The sequence below is a fragment of the Schistocerca nitens genome, chromosome 7 (assembly GCF_023898315.1).
Source record: "Schistocerca nitens isolate TAMUIC-IGC-003100 chromosome 7, iqSchNite1.1, whole genome shotgun sequence".
In the NCBI taxonomy this organism is placed as follows: Eukaryota; Metazoa; Arthropoda; class Insecta; order Orthoptera; family Acrididae; genus Schistocerca; species Schistocerca nitens.
Window position 1 is genome coordinate 61,798,429 of NC_064620.1, and position 21,537 is coordinate 61,819,965.

A 21,537-nucleotide genomic window follows, 5' to 3' on the forward strand; every position below is an offset into this window, starting at 1 on the left:
GGAGAGGCTACAACCCTGTCTCACTCCCTTCCCAACCACTGCTTCCCTTTCATACCCCTCGACTCTTATAACTGCCATCTGGTTTCTGTACAAATTGTAAATAGCTTTTCTCTCCCTGTATTTTACCCCTGCCACCTTCAGAATTTGAAAGAGAGTATTCCAGTCAACATTGTCAAAAGCTTTCTCTAAGTTTACAAATGCTAGAAACGTAGGTTTGCCTTCCCTTAATCTAGCTTCTAAGATAAGTCGTAGGGTCAGTATTGCCTCACGTGTTCCGATATTTCTACGGAATCCAAACTGATCTTCCCCGAGGTCGGCTTCTGCTAGTTTTACCATTCGTCTGTAAAGAATTCGCGTTAGTATTTTGCAGCCGTGACTTATTAAACCGATAGTTCGGTAATTTTCACATCTGTCAACACCTGCTTTCTTTGGGATTGGAATTATTATATTATCCTTGAATTCTGAGGGTATTTCGCCTGTCTTATATAACTTGCTCACCAGATGGTAGAGTTTTGTCAGGACTGGCTCTCCCAAGGCTGTCAGTAGTTCTAATGGAATGATGTCTACTCCCAGGGCTTTGTTTCGACTCAGGTCTTTCAGTGCTCTGTCAAACTCTTCACGCAGTATCGTATCTCCCATTTCATCTTCATCTACATCCTCTTCCATTTCCATAATATTGTCCTCAAGTACATCGCCTTTGTATAGACCCTCTATATACTCCTTTCACCTTTCTGCTTTCCCTTCTTTGCTTAGAACTGGGTTTCCATCTGAGCTCTTGATATCCATACAAGTGGTTCTCTTTTCCCCAAAGGTCTCTTTAATTTTCCTGTAGGCAGTATCTATCTTACCCCTAGTGAGATAAGTCTCTACATCTATACATTTGTCCTCTAGCCATCCCTGCTTAGCCATTTTGCACTTCTTGTCGATCTTGTTTTTGAGACGTTTGTATTCCTTTTTGCCTGCTTCATTTACTCCATTTTTATATTTTCTCCTTTCATCAATTAAATTCAGTATTTCTTCTGTTACCCAAGGATTTCTACCAGCCCTCGTCCTTTTACCTACTTGATCCTCTGCTGCCTTCATTACTTCATCCGGCCGGCCGCGGTGGTCTCGCGGTTCTAGGCGCGCAGTCCGGAACCGCGCGACTGCTACGGTCGCAGGTTCGAATCCTGCCTCGGGCATGGATGTGCGTGATGTCCTTAGGTTAGTTAGGTTTAAGTAGTTCTAAGTTCTAGGGGACTGATGACCAGAGCTGTTAAGTCCCATAGTGCTCAGAGCCATTTGAACCATTTACTTCATCCCTCAAAGCTACCCATTCTTCTTCTACTGTATTTCTTTCCCCCATTCTTGTCAATTCTTCCCTTATGCTCTCCCTGAAACTCTGTACAACCTCTGGTTTAGTCAGTTTATCCAGGTCCCATCTCCTTAAATTCCCACCTCTTTGCAGTTTCTTCAGTTTTAATCTACAGTTCATAACCAATAGATTGTGGTCAGAGTCCACATCTGCCCCTGGAAATGTCTTACAGTTTAAAACCTGGTTCCTAAATCTCTGTCTTACCATTATATAATCTATATGATACCTTTTAGTATCTCCAGGATTCTTCCAGGTATACGACCTTCTTTTATGATTCTTGAACCAAGTGATAGCTGTGATTAAGTTGTGCTCTGCGCAAAATTCTACCAGGCGGCTTCCTCTTTCGTATCTTACCCCATATTCATATTCACCTACTACGTTTCCTTCTCTCCCTTTTCCTACTGACGAATTCCAGTCACCCATGACTATTAAATTTTCGTCTCCCTTCACTATCTGAATAATGTCTTTTATTTCATCATACATTTCTTCAATTTCTTCGTCATCTGCAGAGCTAGTTGGCATATAAACTTGCACTACTGTGGTAGGCGTGGGCTTCGTATCTATCTTGGCCACAATAATGCGTTCACTATGCTGCTTGTAGTAGCTTACCCGCATTGCTATTTTCCTATTCATTACTAAACCTACTCCTGCATTACCCCTATTTCATTTTGTGTTTATAACCCTGTAGCCACCTAACTAGAAGTCTTGTTCCTCCTGCCAGCGAACTTCACTAATTCCCACTATATCTAACTGTAACCTATCCATTTCCCTTTTTAAATTTTCTAACCTACCTGCCCGATTAAGGGATCTGACATTCCACGCTCCGATCCGTAGAACGCCAGTTTCCTTTCTCCTGAAAACGACGTCCTCTTGAGTAGTCCCCGCCGGAGATCCGAATGGGGGACTATTTTACCTCCGGAATATTTTACCCAAGAGGACGCCATCATCATTTAATCATACAGTAAAGCTGCATGCCCTCGGGAGAAATTACGGCTGTAGTTTGTCCTTGCTTTGAGCCGCCCGCAGTACCAGCAGAGCAAGGCCGTTTTGGTTAGTGTTACAAGGCCAGATCAGTCAATCATCCAGACTGTTGTCCCTGCAACTACTGAAAAGGCTGCTGCCCCTCTTCAGGAACCACACGTTTGTCTGGCCTCTCAACAGATACCCCTCCGTTGTGGTTGCACCTACGGTACGGCTATCTGTATCGTTGAGGCACGCAAGCCTCCCTACCAACGGCAAGGTCCATGGTTCATTGGTTGGGGGGGGGGGGGGAAGTTCCTTGTTCTTGAGAATAAACTAATATTGGTAACAAGAAACGACGATAGGGAATATACGTATTGAGAAGCCAATGTCAAAATACCCAGACTCGTGAACAGGATTCGACAAGAGGTTCGTGAACTTACACCACTTATTGCACGAACCTCCAGTATCTGAACCAAAAAATCCTTTTAGAATGAGAAGTGTTACCACAAAATATAATACCATACGACATAAGCGAATGAAAATAAGCAAAGTAGACTAATTTTCGTGTCGAACGATCACTCACTTCTGATACCGTTCGAATAGCAAAAATGGCAGTATTAAGTCTTTGAACAACATCCTGAACGTGGGCTTTCCACGACAGCTTTCTATCTGAACACCTAGAAATCTGAACTGTTCAGTTTCACTAATCATATGCGTGTTCTGTGAAATTAAAATGTCAGGTTTTGTTGAATTGTGTGTTAGAAACTGTAAAAACTGAGTCTTACTGTGATTTAGCGTTAGTTTATTTTCTACAAGCCATCAACTGAGGCCATTTACTGCACTATTTGAAACCAAGCCAATGTTGCACACAACATCCTTCACTACCAAGATCACGCATTCCCCGATGCTTTGTGGGTGCGTAGTTGGCGTCCGACAGCGATCCACATGTGTTCCGCCGGCTTCAGATCAAGCGAATTTCTTGGCCCAAACTCACCGTGAGTTGACTATCCTGTTCCTAACCTGCTGTAGCACATTGTGACACAAACAGTTATCCTGCTGGAAGATGCCACCAACGCCAAGGAAGACATCGCAACTGATCCAGAATAAAGTTCACACAGTCCACAGCTGCCATGGTGCCTTCCATTACTACGTCAGCGCCTAGGCACGCCGAGATGTACACTACTGGCCATTAAAATTGCTACACCAAGAAGAGATGCAGATAATAAACGGGTATTCATTGGACAAATATATTATACTAAAACTGACATGTTATTACATTTTCACGCAGTTTGAGTGCATAGTTCCTGAGAAATCAGTACCCAGAACAACCACCTCTGGCCGCAATAACGGCCTTGATACGCCTGGGCATTGAGTCAAACAGAGCTTGGATGGCCTGTACAGGTACAGCAGCCTATGCAGCTTCAACACGATACCACAGTTCATCAAGAGTAGTGACTGGCGTATTGTGACGAGCCAAGTGCTCGGCCACCATTGACGAGACGTTTTCAATTGGTGAGAGATCTGGAGAATGTGCTGGCCACGGCAGAAGTCGAATATTTTCTGTATCCAGAAAGGCCCGTACAAGATCTGCAACATGCGGTCGTGTATTATCCTGTTGAAATCTAGGGTTTCGCAGGGATCGAATGAAGGGTAGAGCCACGGGTCGTAACACATCTGAAATGTAACGTCCACTGTTCAAAGTGCCGTCAATGTGACCAAGAGGTGACCGAGACGTCTAACCAATGGCACCCAATACCATCACGCCGGGTGATAGCCAGTATGGCGATGACGAATACAAGCTTCCAATGTGCGTTCACCGCGATGTCGCCAAGCACGGATGCGACCATCACGATGCTGTAAACAGAACCTGAATTCATCCGAAAAAATGACTTTTTGCCATTCGTGCTCCCAGGTTCGTCGTTGAGTATACCATCGCAGGCGCTCCTGTCTGTGATGCAGCGTCAAGGGTAACCGCAGCCATAGTCTCCGAGCTGATAGTCCATGCTGCTGCAGACGTCGTCGAACTGTTCGTGCAGATGGTTGTTGTCTTGCAAACGTCCCCATCTGTTGACTCAGGGATCGAGACGTGGCTGCACGATCCGGTACAGCCATGCGTATAAGATGCCTGTCATGTCGACTGCTAGTGATACGAGGCAGTTGGGATCCAGCACGGCGTTCCGTATTACCCTCCTGAACCCACCGATTCCATATTCTGCTAACAGTCATTGGATCTCGACCAACGCGAGCAGCAGTGTCGCGATACGATAAACCGCAATGGCGATTGGCCACAATCCGACCTTTATCAAAGTCGGAAACATCATGGTACGCATTTCTCCTCCTTGCACGAGGCATCACAACAACGTTTCAACAGGTAACGCCGGTAAACTGCTGTTTGTGCATGAGAAATCGGTCGGAAACTTGCCTCTTGTCAGCACGTTGTAGGTGTCGCCACCGGCGCCGACCTTGTGCGAATGCTCTGAAAAGCTAATGATTTGCTTATCACAGCATCTTCTTCCTGTCGGTTAAATATCGCGTCTGTAGCACGTCCTCTTCGTGGTGTAGCAATTTTAATGGCCAGTAGTGTATGTCCCCCATACGTAATGCTGTACTCCCGCCTGCATCCGTCAAGAGTTGAATATTTGGAGCAGCAATTCGCCTGGGTGAGAGCGTATCGAAACACGAATATCGACCTTGTATAACAAGTAACGTGATCCAACCGACCAGGTAATACAATTCCGTTGAAACGCGGTCCATTTCGATGATCTCGTGTCCACCACAACTGTAACTGACGATGTCGACATGTTAGTTAGTTAGATGTTCCATAGATCACTTCAACGGTTCTTTTATCGAATTGGTGTGAAATGAGACAGTTTGCAGGATATGTCTCCATGATTACTGTTAACGCTAATGAACACATTATCACTTTATTCGTACTTATGAAACATTTTATGTTACTGGGCAAATAATCACAAATTGTCATTGACGCACATTCAACTCGCTTCTAAGCCACTGGCAGCTTTAACAATGGGAAATAAATGTCCATTTTCCCTCTACTATTGTACGTATGCACATCGCTATTGTTCTCAAATTGTGATGCCGAATTTCATCTGCGAAAATCTGTATCGTGCAAGTGCAGTTAAAATGCCTCGCTTCTTGAAGAGGTATCTACATGACGTCCATGTGTGAACTCCACAAATTATCTTATTGCTCGCTTTTGTGCGATCAATGCTTTCTTTCCAAGAGACAAGTTACCCCAGAAAATTATTCCGTACGACATAACTGAGTAGAAATATGCAAAGTATGTGAGAAGGTAAACGCAAAAATTTCGAGCGTTCTACCCTACTTAATGACTCTTGCTCTGGAGCTACACCAGTCGTTGGTGTGATTCTATTTCTTGTACGGAACTGAACGTAGTGTGTTTTTTCTTTTTTTTTTTTTTCAATATTTAGGATGAGTCCATTTTCAGAGAACCACTTAATAAATCTTTCGAAAATATAATTTACTGACTCTTGTGTTACTTTCCCTATAATGGGCCTTATAACACTAGTATCGCCTGCGAAAAGTACCAATTTTTTTCTTCTTGAATATCAAGTGGAAAGCTCTTTACATATATAAGGAATAGGAGTGGACCCAAAATTGCACCCTGTGAGTCTCCCTTCGGGGTTTTACCCCAGTCACTAAAATAGTCTACTTTTCCGACATTGTCTTAATTATTCAGACAATCTTTTGCATAATGTTTCTCAAGTATGATTCAACCCAGCTGTGTTAAAGCCACCAATTCCATAAAAATTTAGTTTTCCAAGAGAATATCATGATCTACACAATGGAAGGCCTTGGAGAGATCACAAAAAATACCAAACGGCGATCTATTTTTATTTAAGGCTTTTAATATTTGATGAGTGAATGTGTAAACAGCATTCTCAGTCGAACAACCTTTCTGGAATTCAAACTGGGATATGTTAAGTAAATTGTTTCCACTCAAGTGTGGGACTACTCCTGAATACATCACATGGGGTCAAGTAAAGTAACTCCAAGATCCACAACGTGCGCTCACCAGTGTCTTCCGAAACATTTGTGCCTGTACTCTGTCATCAGGTCTGCTACAGACCGCCAGCTGCGCCTTCACTGAGATGCTCGTTCTCATGCGCCGAGCCATAAAAAAATCTGCTTTTAATCCCCATCGCTTGTCAGTGGATTTCTCCATTTTCGACCAGCATCGTCTCTAGAAAGGTTCCTTACTCGCCTCTGCTCTGCACTGAAACTGACGAAATGACGTATTTACCTTCAACTTAACGTGGCACGTACGACCCTTAACTGTTCAATTAAACTACGGCTGTAAATTTATGAAAACAATATTATAAGTTAAATATACAGGAGTAATTAGCCATAGCGAACTAAAATGGGAGAACCACATATTATTAGTTGTGGGAAAAGCAGATTCCAGACTGAGATTCCTCGGAGCAATCCAAAGTACATGTAATGCTCTCAGAAAAGAAGTGACTAATGAAACACAGATTAGACCGATTCTAGAGAACTGAACGTCATTCTGCGACCCTCATCAGATACTATTAACAGAACCACTGGACAACATCCAGCGAAGAGTGGCTCGTTTCATCAGCGCATGGTTTTTTAAGTACGAAAGCGTTACGGAGATGTCATCAAAGTTTAGTGGCAGACGCTACAAGAGAGGCGTTGTGTATCACGAAGAGTTCTACTGATAAAATTCCGAGAGTACAAGTTTCAACGCATTTCTTCCTAGCACATACGTTTCGCGAAATGACCACGACGTGAAAAATCAGAGAAATTAGAGCTCATACGATGGCTTACCGACAAACGTTTTTCGCACGTACCATTCTCTAATGGAATAGGAAAATGGGAGAATACTGCTGCGCAAGTACCCTCGACTACTTACCGTAAGGCTGTTGCGTAGTGTGCTTCTGACAGAACTGCTATCTTCTAGGGTAGTTTTGCTTTGGTGGAAACGGATTTCTTGTTATAGATTGTTTAGGCTTTAGGCAATTTTTTTGCTGATGTTTTACTGGCCACTCGGTATGAATCCCAGTTCCACGTACTTGATGTCCGTATAGGCCTCCTGTGTTCTCTCACAAGAGATTCAGAATACGGTTTTGCTGGCGATCTCTTCAAGCTTCTCTAGGGCGTTCTAGCTTCGCTGGTAGTTCGAGTAATTATTGCTAGATCATCAACAGAGGCACCACGTATTTATTTCTGCCAAATTTTCGCAATCTTATCTGCTACCTGGTTGAGAAGCAGTGGAGATAAGACATCTTCTTACTATAGTCCTGTACTTATTTAAAAAAATATTGAGATGTCACCCGCCAATTTTTGCGTTTGTTAAGCTTTGTCAGTGTAAGTTAGTTATTCTGCATATTCATTTAACGTATTAAAGAGGTGGTGCAGTCGGTCGAGCTGTAACCATACATATTACGAGGGCGGTTCAGAAAGTAACCTCCGATTGGTCACAGTGCGGGTTGTGGGGGGAGTAGCGACGCCATCTGTGCGTTCACGCACTCAACAGGTCAGTCGGCATCAAGCCGTGGTCGAGTGAACGTCGTACCTGCGCTAGTTTAGTTTTTGTGGCAGTTTGAAATGTGTGCTGCAATAGAAAACCCCGCCAAATGTGAAGTGCGTGCTGTCATAAGGTTTTTTACAGCCAAAGGATATTCTGCAGCAGCTATTCATCGTGAGCTTTGTGCCGTGTACGGACCAAGAGTTATGAGTGAAGGAGTTGTCCGTGAATGGGTACGTTTATTTAAAAGTGGACGAGAAAACGTTCATGATGAAGAGAGGAGTGGTAGACCATCATTGGTGACTGACGAACTCGTTCAGACAGTTGATGCAAAAGTTCGTGAAAATCGACGTTTCTCAGTGTCGGAGTTGTCTACTGGTTTTCCACAGATTTTTAAGACTCTCTTGTACGAGATAGTGACAGCAAGATTGGGTTACCGTAAGTTCTGTGCACGATGGGTGCCCAAAATTCTTACCGACCACCACAAAACTCAAAGAATGGCCTCTGCATTAGACTTTCTGTCACGTTATGAGGACGAAGGAGTACCATTGTTAAACAGAATCGTGACCGGTGACGAAACCTGGATTAAGTACGTGAACCCTGAGACAAAAGAACAATCAAAGATGTGGGCACATTCAAATTCGCCTACCAAACCAAGAAAAGCCTCGCAAGATTTTTCTGCCAAAGGGGTGTTGTTGGTTGAATTCATGGAACGTGGTACGACCATTAATCAAGACGTGTACTGTGAAACAATAAAAAAGTTACGACAGGCTATACAGAACAAACGCCGTGGTATGCTGACTTCCGGTATCGTTTTTTTGCACGATAACGCCCGTCCTCACTCTGCTCGCAGAACAACGGCCCTTCTTGAGTCCTTCAAGTGGGACGTTATCAACCATCCACCTTACAGCCCAGACCTGGCGCCAAGTGATTATCACCTCTTCATGCATTTGAAGAAATGGCTCGGGTCACAGCGGTTTGATGACGACGAAGAGCTCAAAGATGCGGTCACAGGCTGCCTCCAGGCACAAACGGGTGATTTTTATGCAGAAGGAATTTCAAAGCTTGTGAAGAGATACGATAAGTGCCTCAATCGCTATGGAGGCTATGTAGGAAAATAGTGCAAAGATGTAGTTGTAAGATGTATATATTAAAATATTTTTATTTAACTTGGTGTATTTTTTTAAATCAACTGGAGGTTACTTTCTGAACGGCCCTCGTATAAAAATGCAAGTGTGTGTGTGTGTGTGTGTGTGTGTGTGTGTGTGTGTGTGTGTATGTGTGTGTATGAACATTCCACATGTCCTCCTGAACCACAGGACATACTTCAACTACAATATGTGATCATAAGTATCCAGACACCTCGCTGAAAATGACTTACAAGTTTGTGGCGCCTTCCATCGGTAATGCTGGAATTCAGTATGGTGTTGGCCCACCCTTAGCCTTGATGACAGCTTCCACTCTCGCAGGCATACTTTCAATCAGGTGTTGGAAGGTTTCTTGGTGGATGGCAGCCCGTTTTCTCAAAGTGCGGCACTGAGGAGAGGCATCGATGTCGGTCGGTGAGGCCTGGCACAATGTCGGCGTGCCAGAACATCCCAAAGGCGTTCTATAGGATTCAGGACGGGACTCTGTGCAGGCCAGTCCATTACAGGGATGTTACTGTCGGGTAACCACTCCGCCACAGGCCATGCATTAAGAACAGGTGCTCGATCGTGTTGAAAGATGCAATCGCCATCCCCGAATTGCTCTTCAACAGTGGGAAGCAAGAAGGTGCTTAAAACATCAATGTACGCCTGTGTTGTGATAGTGCCACGCAAAACAACAAGGGGTGCAAGCACCCTCTATGAAAAACACAACACCATAACACCACCGCCTCCGATTTTTACTGTTGGCACTACACACTCTGGCAGATGACGTTCACAGGGTGTAACACCCCACCCGTCACTTATCTGGTTTTGGCATGTGTTCGCCCCAGCTAATTGACTAACAGATCAACAGAGAGTGCAAAACTGCTGCAATATCGGATAACACAAAAAAAAGTAATAAGGCCCTGTGACTCCTGATTGAACTGTGGTGGCAGTGTTGACATTAATTGATTCAGAATTGATCACTTTTAATTAAAAAGGGGTGCACATTGATGTTATATCCAGCTATTGAACACCAGATGCAAATGTTGAACATAAAATTAATTAAGAAAGTGACTTGGGATTTCGGCTACTTGATTGAAAACAGATGCAGTCGATTAGCACAAATTTATTTTAACTCCCGATCTTCAATAATCACGTTACAAGACTCTCCTATCAGGCAGTGGTAATAAATTGCGATTGCGTGGAGTAAAGCGCGATAACTCAAAAATAATTCCTATCGACTGATCCAGGCGTAATGCGAAGTGTGAGAAGAATTCTACAATACACGGCCCATGAAACCCTCATGGAAACTTTGCCGACGTGATCCAACAAATTAATCAGTGGCCGGAGCAGGCGCAATATCACCGAATACAGCGTGGCGGAGCAGCGTCGTTATGCGGACGTCGGCCGACCTCGTGGTGCTGCTATCTTGCGCAGTACATAACTGAACCAAAACTTCCTATCACCATGCTCAATCGTTCCATTTGCTAAGTCCTAAATTGCAGAGATGCTCACTCTTTCTCAGGCAAGCTGAGTAAACAACGCCACGTCCGCACTCTAGGCAAGCTGGGAACAGAAGACCTCTACGGAGACTTCTCCCAGTCCACTCTTCGTCTCGGTTTCCCCTCCAGCAAAATCACTTACGCCAATTGCAGCGCAAGACGCGTTAATTATGCATCGCTTCCCAGCGCCGAACAATGCCTGCTCTGGGAAGTGAACAAATTCCCACAAAATTTCCCTTCCTCTCAACTTCTGCTATTTAGCTCCTCCCAGGCCACCCATCAAGGTTAGTGTCTGCACAAAACACCAATTTTTCCGGAATTCTGACTCCCAGGAGAGTACTTCAAATTCCTTGGTCCTATGTTCCCATCGGAGGCTGGCGTATTTCATTCTGTCGCTCTTCACCTGATTTACTTCAGACTCTGCAGACCGTGAGTTCAGCGTGAAGTTGCTATAGTCACGAACACGCATATTTTGGCCTCTGTTGACTGCTCCACCATAGCTTTGTGCAGCTTACTTGCATGTTTCACTCAAACACTTTCAACAGGCATACAAGTTCTCCGTCTGCTTCCCGGTACACCAGCATGGGGTCAACCACTCATTTACTGTCACTCATCTTAAGGCAGCTGGAGGCCATGCCCCGTTAACGCTTTCTCAGAGCTTGAGGCGTCCTAAGCTGCATATTGTCGCTTCCCTTCGCCACTCCCCAGCCGGCCACGGTCAACTCTGCATACTTCCCAGGGATAAACTAGCCTCCAGTAAATCGACGCGTTTCCACAAAGTTTTCATGCCGTGTGAATTACTTTAAAGCCATCACCCGACATTAATTATTCCAATACGTCCATACTATGCCCTCTACAAGATGCATTGTGCCTTGTCAGTCATTGTTGTTCAGCCCTACTGTTCGCTCAACGTGAGTTAGGTGATCTTTAATGACTTCATGTAAGGGGCATAGGTCTTGCCATCTTACAAGGGCACAACCCGCCATCAGATCGCCATATTGTGTACCATGATGCGTCACTCCAAACAACGTTTTTCCACTGTTCAATCGTCCAATGTTTACACTCCTTACATCAAGGTAGGCATCATTTGGCATTTACCGGCGTGATGTGTGGCTTATGAGCAGCCGCTCGACCATGAAATACAAGCTTTCTGACCTTCTGCCTAACTGTCATGGTACTTGCAGTGGATCCTGATATAGTTTGCAATTCCTGAGTGATGGTCTGGATGGATGTCTGGCTATTACACATTAAGACCACTCTTCAACTGTCGGCAATCTCTGTCAGTCAGCTGACGAGGTCGTGATGTACGCTTTTGTGCTGTACGTGTCCCTTTACGCTGCCACTTCACTAACACGTCGGAAGCAGTGGACCTAGGGATGTTTAGGAGTGTGGAAATTTCGCGTACAGACGTATGACACAAGTGACACCCAATCACCTGACGACGTTCGAAATCCGTGAGTTCTGTGGAGCGCCCCATTCTGCTCTCTCACGATGTCTAATGACTACTGATGTCGCTAATGTGGAGTACCTGGCAGTAGATGGCAGCACAATGCACCTAATATGAAAAACGTATGTTTTTGGGGGTGTCCGGATACTTTTGATCACATATTGTATAACCGATACATTTATCCCTTACCGTCAGGCAACAATTTCTGTCGTGGTAAGAATCACCTACCTACCATAATTCATAAACAATGAGATCAGTGAAAAACTGCCGTATCATGCAAGACGTTTAAATTTATTACTTCCGTGCTGCTAACTATACTCGCAGCACATTTTGTAGACACGATCCACATTTGCCGCTGAATGTATCCACAAAATTACATCGTTGTATGGCACATAAATCAGAGTATATGACGTCAGATACACTGATATGCATGTAAAACTGCCACATTCTGCAGCACGTTTAAGTTTATTACTTCTTTGCTACGAAATCTATTCGGAACATATTTCTCTGACAGTATCCGCATATCCGCTAAATGTGCCTACATAAATGCACCACTGAACGACACATAGCTCAAGAGATATGACGTCTTAAACACTGAGAAGTGTGGAAAAATGCGGCATCGTACTTCAGTACGTTTATTCTTTACTACTAAGACACTCCTACAGTCGAGTCAGCTTAAGAAAATGTCTGACGCCTGGCAGCACCTTCGATAGTATTCAACTGCGAAGCGCAAACCGCTATAGACGGAAACAATAGTCGTCTGTAGGACTACGAAGAGACGTTTACAAAATCGCGTTGTAGAAACGCGAAACAACTGCGTCCAGCTTACAGAAACTGTTTCATAATTTCAAAGGTGTTTTCGCAAATACGTGGAAATGAAGTTTTTCGTTATTATACTACAAACACAGCTCACTTTTGGTTTCTGTTTCTAATATAAAACTGGCAAAATGAATATCCAGATAATGTCATGGTTGTCAACTAGTCTGAATAAAAGTAGAGATAACTGCATCCAGACACTTCTGAAATTTTTTTTTTAATGAACTCACAGACATTTGACTGTATTGTTGTTTATGTAATTACGACCCATGGTTCAGCCTTTTATGCCATTTTCAAGTGATTGAGTTTGTCATTAACATATATTGCAAGACATCAAACTCAAAACTGGCCATAAATTATGAAAAACATTCGCTCCCCACAAAATGCCAGATGTAAAATCATCACCTTGTAAGATCGCTAAATAATTTTGGGATCTCGTCATATTTAATAAAAACAGGTTGACTTTCACATAAGTAATCCCAGATGTGAAATGATCATCTTGTTATAAGATCGCTGTATAATAGTTTGAGCACGTCACATTTAGTAAAAACAGGTTTATTTTGGTAGAAGTAAGTAAAACTGTTTTCATTAAATATGACGTGCTCCCACTATTATTTATCGATCTTTTTACTAGATGGTGATTTTACATCTGGCATTTCGTAGGGAGCGAATATTTTTCTTAATTTATGGCCAGTTTTGAGTTTGATGTCCTGCAATATATGTTAATGACGTAAACTCAATCATTTGAAAATGGCATAAAAGACCGAAACCTGGGCCGTAACTAAATAAACAACAATACAGTCAAATGCCGGTGCGTTCCTTTAAAAATTATTGTATGACTATTGGTCAGCAACATCAAAAACTATTTTCTGAAAAACACATATCAAAAAAAGTTTTGCATCACCTCGATTCCGAGAGTTTCGGAACCTGTACAGAAAATTGGAATAGAGATCAACATAAACATCACTACCGACCTTTTTACTGCTCATAAAAACCACATATTGCATGTTGTACCACCATACAGCGAAACCTTCAGAGGTGGTGGTCCAGATTACTGTACACACCGGTACCTGTGATACCCAGAAGCACATCGTCTTGTATTGATGCATGCCTCTATTCGTCGTGGCATACTATCCACAAGTTCATCAAGGCACTGTTGGTCCAGATTGCCCCACTCCTCAACGGAGATTCGGCTTGGATACCTCAGAGTGGTTGGTGGGTCACGTCGTCCATAAACAGTCCTTTTCGGTCTATCCCAGGCATGTTTGACAGGGTTCATGTCTGGAGAACATGCTGGCCAGTCTAGGCGAGCGCTGTCGTTATCGTGAAGGAAGTCATTCACAAGATGTGCAGCCCGCATCCCGTGGTCGTGCGGTAGCGTTCTCGCTTCCCACGCCCGGATTCCCGGGTTCGATTCCCGGCGGGGTCAGGGATTTTCTCTGCCTCGTGATGGCTGGGTGTTGTGTGATGTCCTTAGGTTAGTTAGGTTTAAGTAGTTCTAAGTTCTAGGGGACTGATGACCATGGATGTTAAGTCCCATAGTGCTCAGAGCCATTTGAACCACAAGATGTGCACGATGGGGGCGCGAATTGTTGTCCATGAAGACGAATGCCTCGCCAATATGCTGCTCATATGGTTGCACTATCGGTCAGAGGATGGCATTCACGTGTCGTATAGCCGTTATAATGCTTTCCACGACCACCAGCGGCATACATCGGCCCCACATAATGCCACCCGAAAACAGCAAGGAACCTCCACCTTGCTGCATTCGCTGGACACTCTCTCTAAGACGTTCGGTCTGACTGGGTTGCTTCCAAACACGTCTCCGACGATTGTCTGGTTGAAGGCGTATGGTGCACTCATCGGTGAAGAGAACGTGATGCCAGTCCTGAGCGGACCATTCGGCATGTTGTTGGGCACATCTGTACCGCACTGCATGGTATCGTGGTTGCATAGATGGACCTCGCCATGGACATCGGAAGTTATACATCGTGCAGCCTATTGCGCGCAGACTGAATCGTAACACGACGTCCTGTGGCTGCACGAAAAGCATTATTCAACATGGTGGCGTTGTTATCAGGGTTCCTCCTAACCATAATCCGTAGGTAGCGGTCATCCACTGCAGTAGTAGCCCTTGGGTGGCCTGAACGTGGCATGTCATCGACAGTTCCTGTCTCTCTGTATGTCCTCCATATCCGAACGACATCGCTTTGGTTCACTCTGAAAAGCCTGGACACTTCCCTTGTTGAGAGCCCTTCCTGGCACAAAGGAACAATGCGGATGCGATCGAACCGCGGTACTGATCGTCCAGGCATGGTTGAACTGATCGGCTATCAGACCCCCTCCGTCTAATAGGTGGTGCTCATGCATGGTTGTTTACATCTTTGGGCGGGTATTAGTGACATCTCTGAACAGTCAAAGGAACTGTGTCTGTGATACAATATCCATAGTCAACGTCTATCTTAAGGAGTTCTGGGAACGGGGGTGATGCAAAACTTTTTTGATGTGTATATTTGTTTTATAGCCTTTCCTTTTTCAGCTTCAGAAGCTGAAAAGTTAGGCATTTATGCTTGTAGAGTGACGCTCTATGACAAAACCGATATGAAGCACTATAATCTATTGTCCCGAGTATTACATTACATTATTGAGTTCTTTGTCTTCTCGTAAGTCATAGTACCCGGCATCCCATTACCGACGTAAGTAACTAACTTGTCTATGCCCCATCTGAAGATGAACCTGAAGAGTCTCGAAAACTTGTTTATGGAAACTCGTCACAGTTATATTTATTTATTTTTAATAAACGTTGAGTTACGTGTTTTCTACAGTATTCCTAATTTATAAGCTTGATCTCAGGTGTAGTTTCTTTTAACCATGAACCTGACCCCTGACGTTATCATCTAGCAGTGCTGCAGTATCATCTATTAACTCCAGACCTGTTTGGCCTATGTTCGGTGTCCTGAAAGCCACCTGCTATTCGCGCAGCTTCCAGTCTGTCTGTCGGTCTGAGCTGGTAAGGAGAGCGCGTGAAAATGTTTAGATGGCAACTGGTGGAAGACAAAAGTAATCCGTTTACTGATCACAGTTCTTCAAGAGGAAAATGAAACGATACAAGAGTAATCGTGCGAAGAAGGAACTTCTCGGCGAAGTTGCGTGCAGCATATCGCAAATTGTTGAGAGGCAGAGAATGCGACCCTGTTCCATGCAGCGCTCGCACGTGGCTCTCGAGGTTCAAATCGATAACTGGCGACCACGGAATGACACCGGACTCCATAACATCCGTCTGCCGCATCGACACGGTGTCCCATAATTCAGTATCCAAACATGCGTGAAACTTGTTCCAAGTATCCGCCAGTGTGCATCACACGTATTTAATCACGATATTTCCATTCTCGCAGCAAGTTTTGTTGCTCATTTGCTTGAAGTTCTGCTCGCAGACATTGGTTGCTAAAGAAATGAATCGTTAATAAATTCGATTCATGAAGTTTGTTTTCGTTGCATTCCAGTGATGGTCGTAATAGACTCCTTCAACTATATTCAGCGACCGACCCACAGTCCACGGAAGCGTCCCCTATCACATCCAGAGGATAAATGTCGGCCTGTTCCAATTTCGTGCGACGCAACATCATCAGAAAGTGAGGCAATTTTGCGCAAGATGCTATGATACTCTTAGGTAACGACCAGTTTGGCTTTAGGAAAGTTAAAGCAACCACAGGCAGTTCTGAAGTTGCGCTTAATAATGAAAGCATGCCTTAAGAGAAATCAAGACGTCTCTTAAGATTTCTGTATTATGGGACGTGGCAGTTTTGTTTCTAATATTCACTATAGAGAGCGTATTTTCGGGGTTCATTTATAGAAGAGACACTTTGGATACCAAAGTTTGTACTGTTGCCACGTAATTAGCGCTGGGTAGCACTCATTTCTCATTGGTAGACTCGGACTTGTCTCGCCCGAGATGATGTGGAGGCTTAATTTCGGAATGCAGTTGCCGCAGCGTGGAACACATTAAACGATGCAATATCTGGCTATGCATTCGCATACGCTAATATTGGAGGTACGGAATGTTTTGTTTAGAGGGGGGGGGGGTGTTCAGTTTAAGCTTTTTCAACATTGTAACTTGTGTTTTGACTATTAGAACATTTCAGCATTTCATAATATGTATGTACTCACAAGAGCACATCACTCTTTATTGTTTTCCTTTTACAGTACTGAATGTAAGAGGAAGTTTTGTAAAAAAAATTCATTTCTTTCTGTTTTACATCCAAATTAGACTGAATGTTATAACAATGATCGTCGCTTTAGACATGTTCATATTTTCTAATTCTGTTCGTGTTAGTCGTTCATGGCTAATACAAACTAAATTACAATAGTTTTTAGGTTATTTGCTACTCAGCCTTCACATCCAGCTTGTCTATTCAAAAGTTTTTAAGTACGATTAATTATCTGGACACTCATTGCGGTTCGCGTAATCCGATTACCAATGAATGGTTTAATGGTGTTTGGTTTACGTGCCCTCCACCGCGCGAGTTTCAAGTAATAATCAAAAACAGCCTGATTTCTTCCTCCTCATTTTGTTGCAAATGATTCTAACCAAGGTAGGCACGCACTGCAGAGCTGAACTGTGTCCGTTTCTGCACAGGTAAAAAATGGTTGAAATGGCTCTGAGCACTATGAGACTTAACTTCTGAGGTCATCAGTCCCTAGAACATAGAACTACTTAAACCTAACTAACCTAAGGACATCACACACATGCATGCTCGAGGCAGGATTCGAATCTGCGACCGTAGCGGTCGTGTCGTTCCAGACTGAAGCGCCTAGAACCGCCCGGCCACAACGGCCGGCGCATAGTTAGAAACCATATCATTCTTAGCGCCAGGTTCAGACATTGTTTGGTGCGCTTAAGCGGCAGTGAGTGTTTACTCATTTCACACAAATTCAGATTACCTCCAGCTACGGGGGTCACTCCAAAAGAAATGCACACTATTTTTTTTAATCCATCTTTTATTCTACACGTTTGAAAGTTTTACTGTATGTAGATACATCCTTTAGGAACAATATTTTCATTTCTCCACATTATTTCTATCCCTCTCAACTGCCTTACACCATCTTGGAACCAGCGCCCGTATACCCGCACAGTAAAATTCTGGACCAACCTGTTGGAGCCACTGTTTGGCAGCGTGCACAGGGGAGTCAAACCTTGTTCCACGAAGAGAGTCTTTCAGGTTTCCAAAGAGATGATAGTCACATGGAGCCATGTCAGGACTGTAAGGCTGGTGTTTCATTGTTGTCCATCCCAGCTTTGTGATCGCTTCCATGGGGTTTTGACTGACATGTGGCCGTGCATTGTCGTGTAACAGCAAAACATCCTGCTTTTCCCGATGTGGTCGAATACGACTCAGTCGAGCTTGAAGTTTCTTCATTGTCGTCACATATGCATCAGAATTTATGGTGGTTCCACTTGGCATGATGTCCACAAGCAAGAGTCCTTCGGAATCGAAAAAACACTGTAGCCATAACTTTTCCAGCAGAAGGTGTAGTTTGAATTTTATTTTTCTTGGGTGAATTTCCATGATGCCACTCCATTGATCACCTCTTCGTCTCTGGTGAAGAATGATGGAGCCACGTTTCATCACCTGTCACAGTTCTTCCAAGAAATTCAACTCCACCATCCTCGTACTGTTCCAAAAGTTCGCTGCATACCGTTTTTCTTGTTTCTTTGTGAGCCACTGTCAACATCCTGGGAACCCACCTGGCACAAACCTCTTTTATCGCCAACACTTTCAGTATTCTGCAAACACTTCCTTCCCCTATCCCAACGTAGCGTGACAATTCGTTCACTGTGATGCGTCTGTCAGCAGTCACCAATTCGTTAACTCTCTGCACATTGTCTGGAGTGTGTGCAGTACGAGGCCTGCCGCTGCGAGGACAATCCTCAATATTGCCGTGCCCGCTTTCATCACGTAGCCTGCTTGCCCAGCGACTATCTGTACTAAGATCGACAGAAGCATATCCATACACGTTTTTCCACCTCTTGTGCATGTTTCCCATTGTCTCGTTTTCACAGCTCAAGAATTCTACGACAGCACGTTGCTTCTGACGAACGTCAAGTGTAGCAGCCATCTTGAAGACATGCTGTGACGGCGCCACTCACTGAAACAGGTTGAACTAAGTTTGAAAACAAGCAGGAAGGATGTATCCACACACTGTAATACTTTCACACTTGCAGAATGAAAACTACCGAGCGAGGTGGCGCAGTGGTACGACACTGGACTCGCATTCGGGAGGACGACGGTTCAATCCCGCGTCCGGCCATCCTGATTTAGGTTTTCCGTGATTTCCCTAAATCACTCCAGGCAAATGCCGGGATGGTTCCTCTGAAAGGGCACGGCCGACTTCCTTCCCCATCCTTCCCTAATCCGATGAGACCGATGACCACGCTGTCTGGTCTCCTTTCCCAAAAACCAACCAACCAGAATGAAAACTGAATTTTTACAAAAACAATGTGCATTTCTTTTGGAGTGACCCTCGTACAATATATGTTTATCAGTTTGCCTCACAAGGGCTGAGTGCATTCCGTTTGCCAACAGCGCTCGGCAGACCTGATGGTCGCCCATCCTAGTGCCAATCCAGTCCGACAGCACTTAACTTCCGTTATCTGACGGGAACCGTTGTTACCACTGCGGTAAGGCCGTTGGCTGTACACTTAAAAGATTCTATAAATATTCTGTACTAGAAATTTACAGATAAACTGCAGTACCGGTAGGTCAAAAGAAAGACTCCTTTTGCATGCCGCACATTAATTCTTTATTTTATCTTATAAAAAGTTTAAGTGCGGCATGCAAAAGGCGTATTTCTTTCAAACTACTGCAGTTTATATAAAACTGCTGCGGAAATGGCCACCACAAGAGACTTAATACGGATAAAGTTTATGCAGGGATGCATCAGTCACATCTAGAAGGTCAGATCTGTAGGCTTCACGGAGACCGCAAAAAAAAAAGAAAAAAAAAAAAGTGCACAACTACACACATTCCAAATATGGAAGTTCGGCATATTTCCATCTAATGGTTTCATACAGACAGCTAGAAGTATAAAAGTTACAATCTAGGTACAATTTATCGATGTAGAAAAACCTTCATTAATGCCAAACGGTGCAAGGTTTTCGCAGTTCTCAGAAAATTAGTAGTAAGCTATAGGGAATGACGGGTAATATACAACGTGTGTAAGAACCAGGAAGGAACAGTAAGAAGGTAAACCAAGAACGAAGAATTCAAATTAAAAGTGTATAAGACAAAGATGTGAACGTTCTTCCCCTACTGATCAAACTGCGCTCTTAAGAAGCAGTGACAGGAGAAAAATACAGGTTAAAGAGTAGGATTGAAATTCATGGCGAAAGAATATCAAAGATAAGATTTTCTGATAACATTGATAACCTCAGTTGAAGCGAGGAAACGCTGTTCAGCCGACTGAATGGAACGAACAGTCTTCTGAATGCAGAATATGTGTTAAGAATAAACCAGAGAAAAGACGATAGCAACGAGGAGTAGCAGAGATGAGGCTAATGATAAACTTAACATAAAAATTGAAGAATAGACGAAGAGGGAGTAGACGAAATAGAGGTATTTTGCTATTTTGAAAGCGAAATAACGTGTGAAAGACGAAGCAAAGACATAAAAAGCAAACTAGCATGAGCAAACAGATATTCCTGACAAAAGACGTCTAGTAGTCATATACATAGGCCTTACCTCGAGGAAGAAATTTCCGAGACCGTGCAGTTGGGCACAGTATTGCATAGTAGTGAATCAGTGATTGTGGGAAAGCCGAAAAAGGAGTAAATCGTAGCGTTTGAGACGTGGTGCTATTGAAGAATGCTGCAAATTAGGTGGATTGATAAGGAACAAAGAGGCTCTCCGCAGAATTGTCAAAGGAAAAAACATAAGGAAAATATTGGCAATAATAAGGGACAGGAGGATAGGACATGTGTTAAGACATCGTGGAATACCTTCCATTGTACTAGAGAGAGCCGCGGACGGTAAATACTGTAGGGAGAGACAGGAAAAACACGTATATCAGACCTTAATAAACGCTATGGAAGTTGCAGCAGAAGTCAGCATTCCCAATAAAAAAGAGTTTACTATTATCATGAAACTTTGACCACCTTAGTGGAATCCCAAATGCCTCAGAGAAATTGCAAAACGGCAACTTCCTTCGACAACCTATCACCAGAGATCATTGACTGACTTGGAAGCGAGAAAAGTAAATACGCATGTTAACAAATTCCTCAAGAAAGGCAAAAAAGGAAAATTGGATTAAATTTTGTTTTTCTTCCAAGAAAGCAACCACTATGACAAGCATTTAGAAACAGCCATAGCCATATGCTCTTTTTACTACGGTGTCTGAATAGAGGGATTTATCGATAAGCTCGCTCCTTCCACGGCCCCATTAGAAAATCGCTCATTTCCAGTTGAAGACGACTATCAGTATGTACTGCTTCGACCCTTCTCTAAAGAAAAACTAAATGATGCCGTGATATAATCGAGTGACAGCTGTTCTGGTACTGATTTCATTCATTATTTTCTGCTTCAGAATCTGCCTGTGAAAGCGAAAGATTTGATCTTGTTTATCTTTAATCAGTATTGGACGAAACAGGACCTAATGGAAGCATGGTTAACGCAAGTTATAAAACCATAACCTAAAAATGGCTCTAAGCACTATGGCTCTGAGGTTATCAGTCCCCTAGACTTAGAAATACTTAAACCTAACTAACCTAAGGACTTCACACGCATCCATGCCCGAGGCAGGAT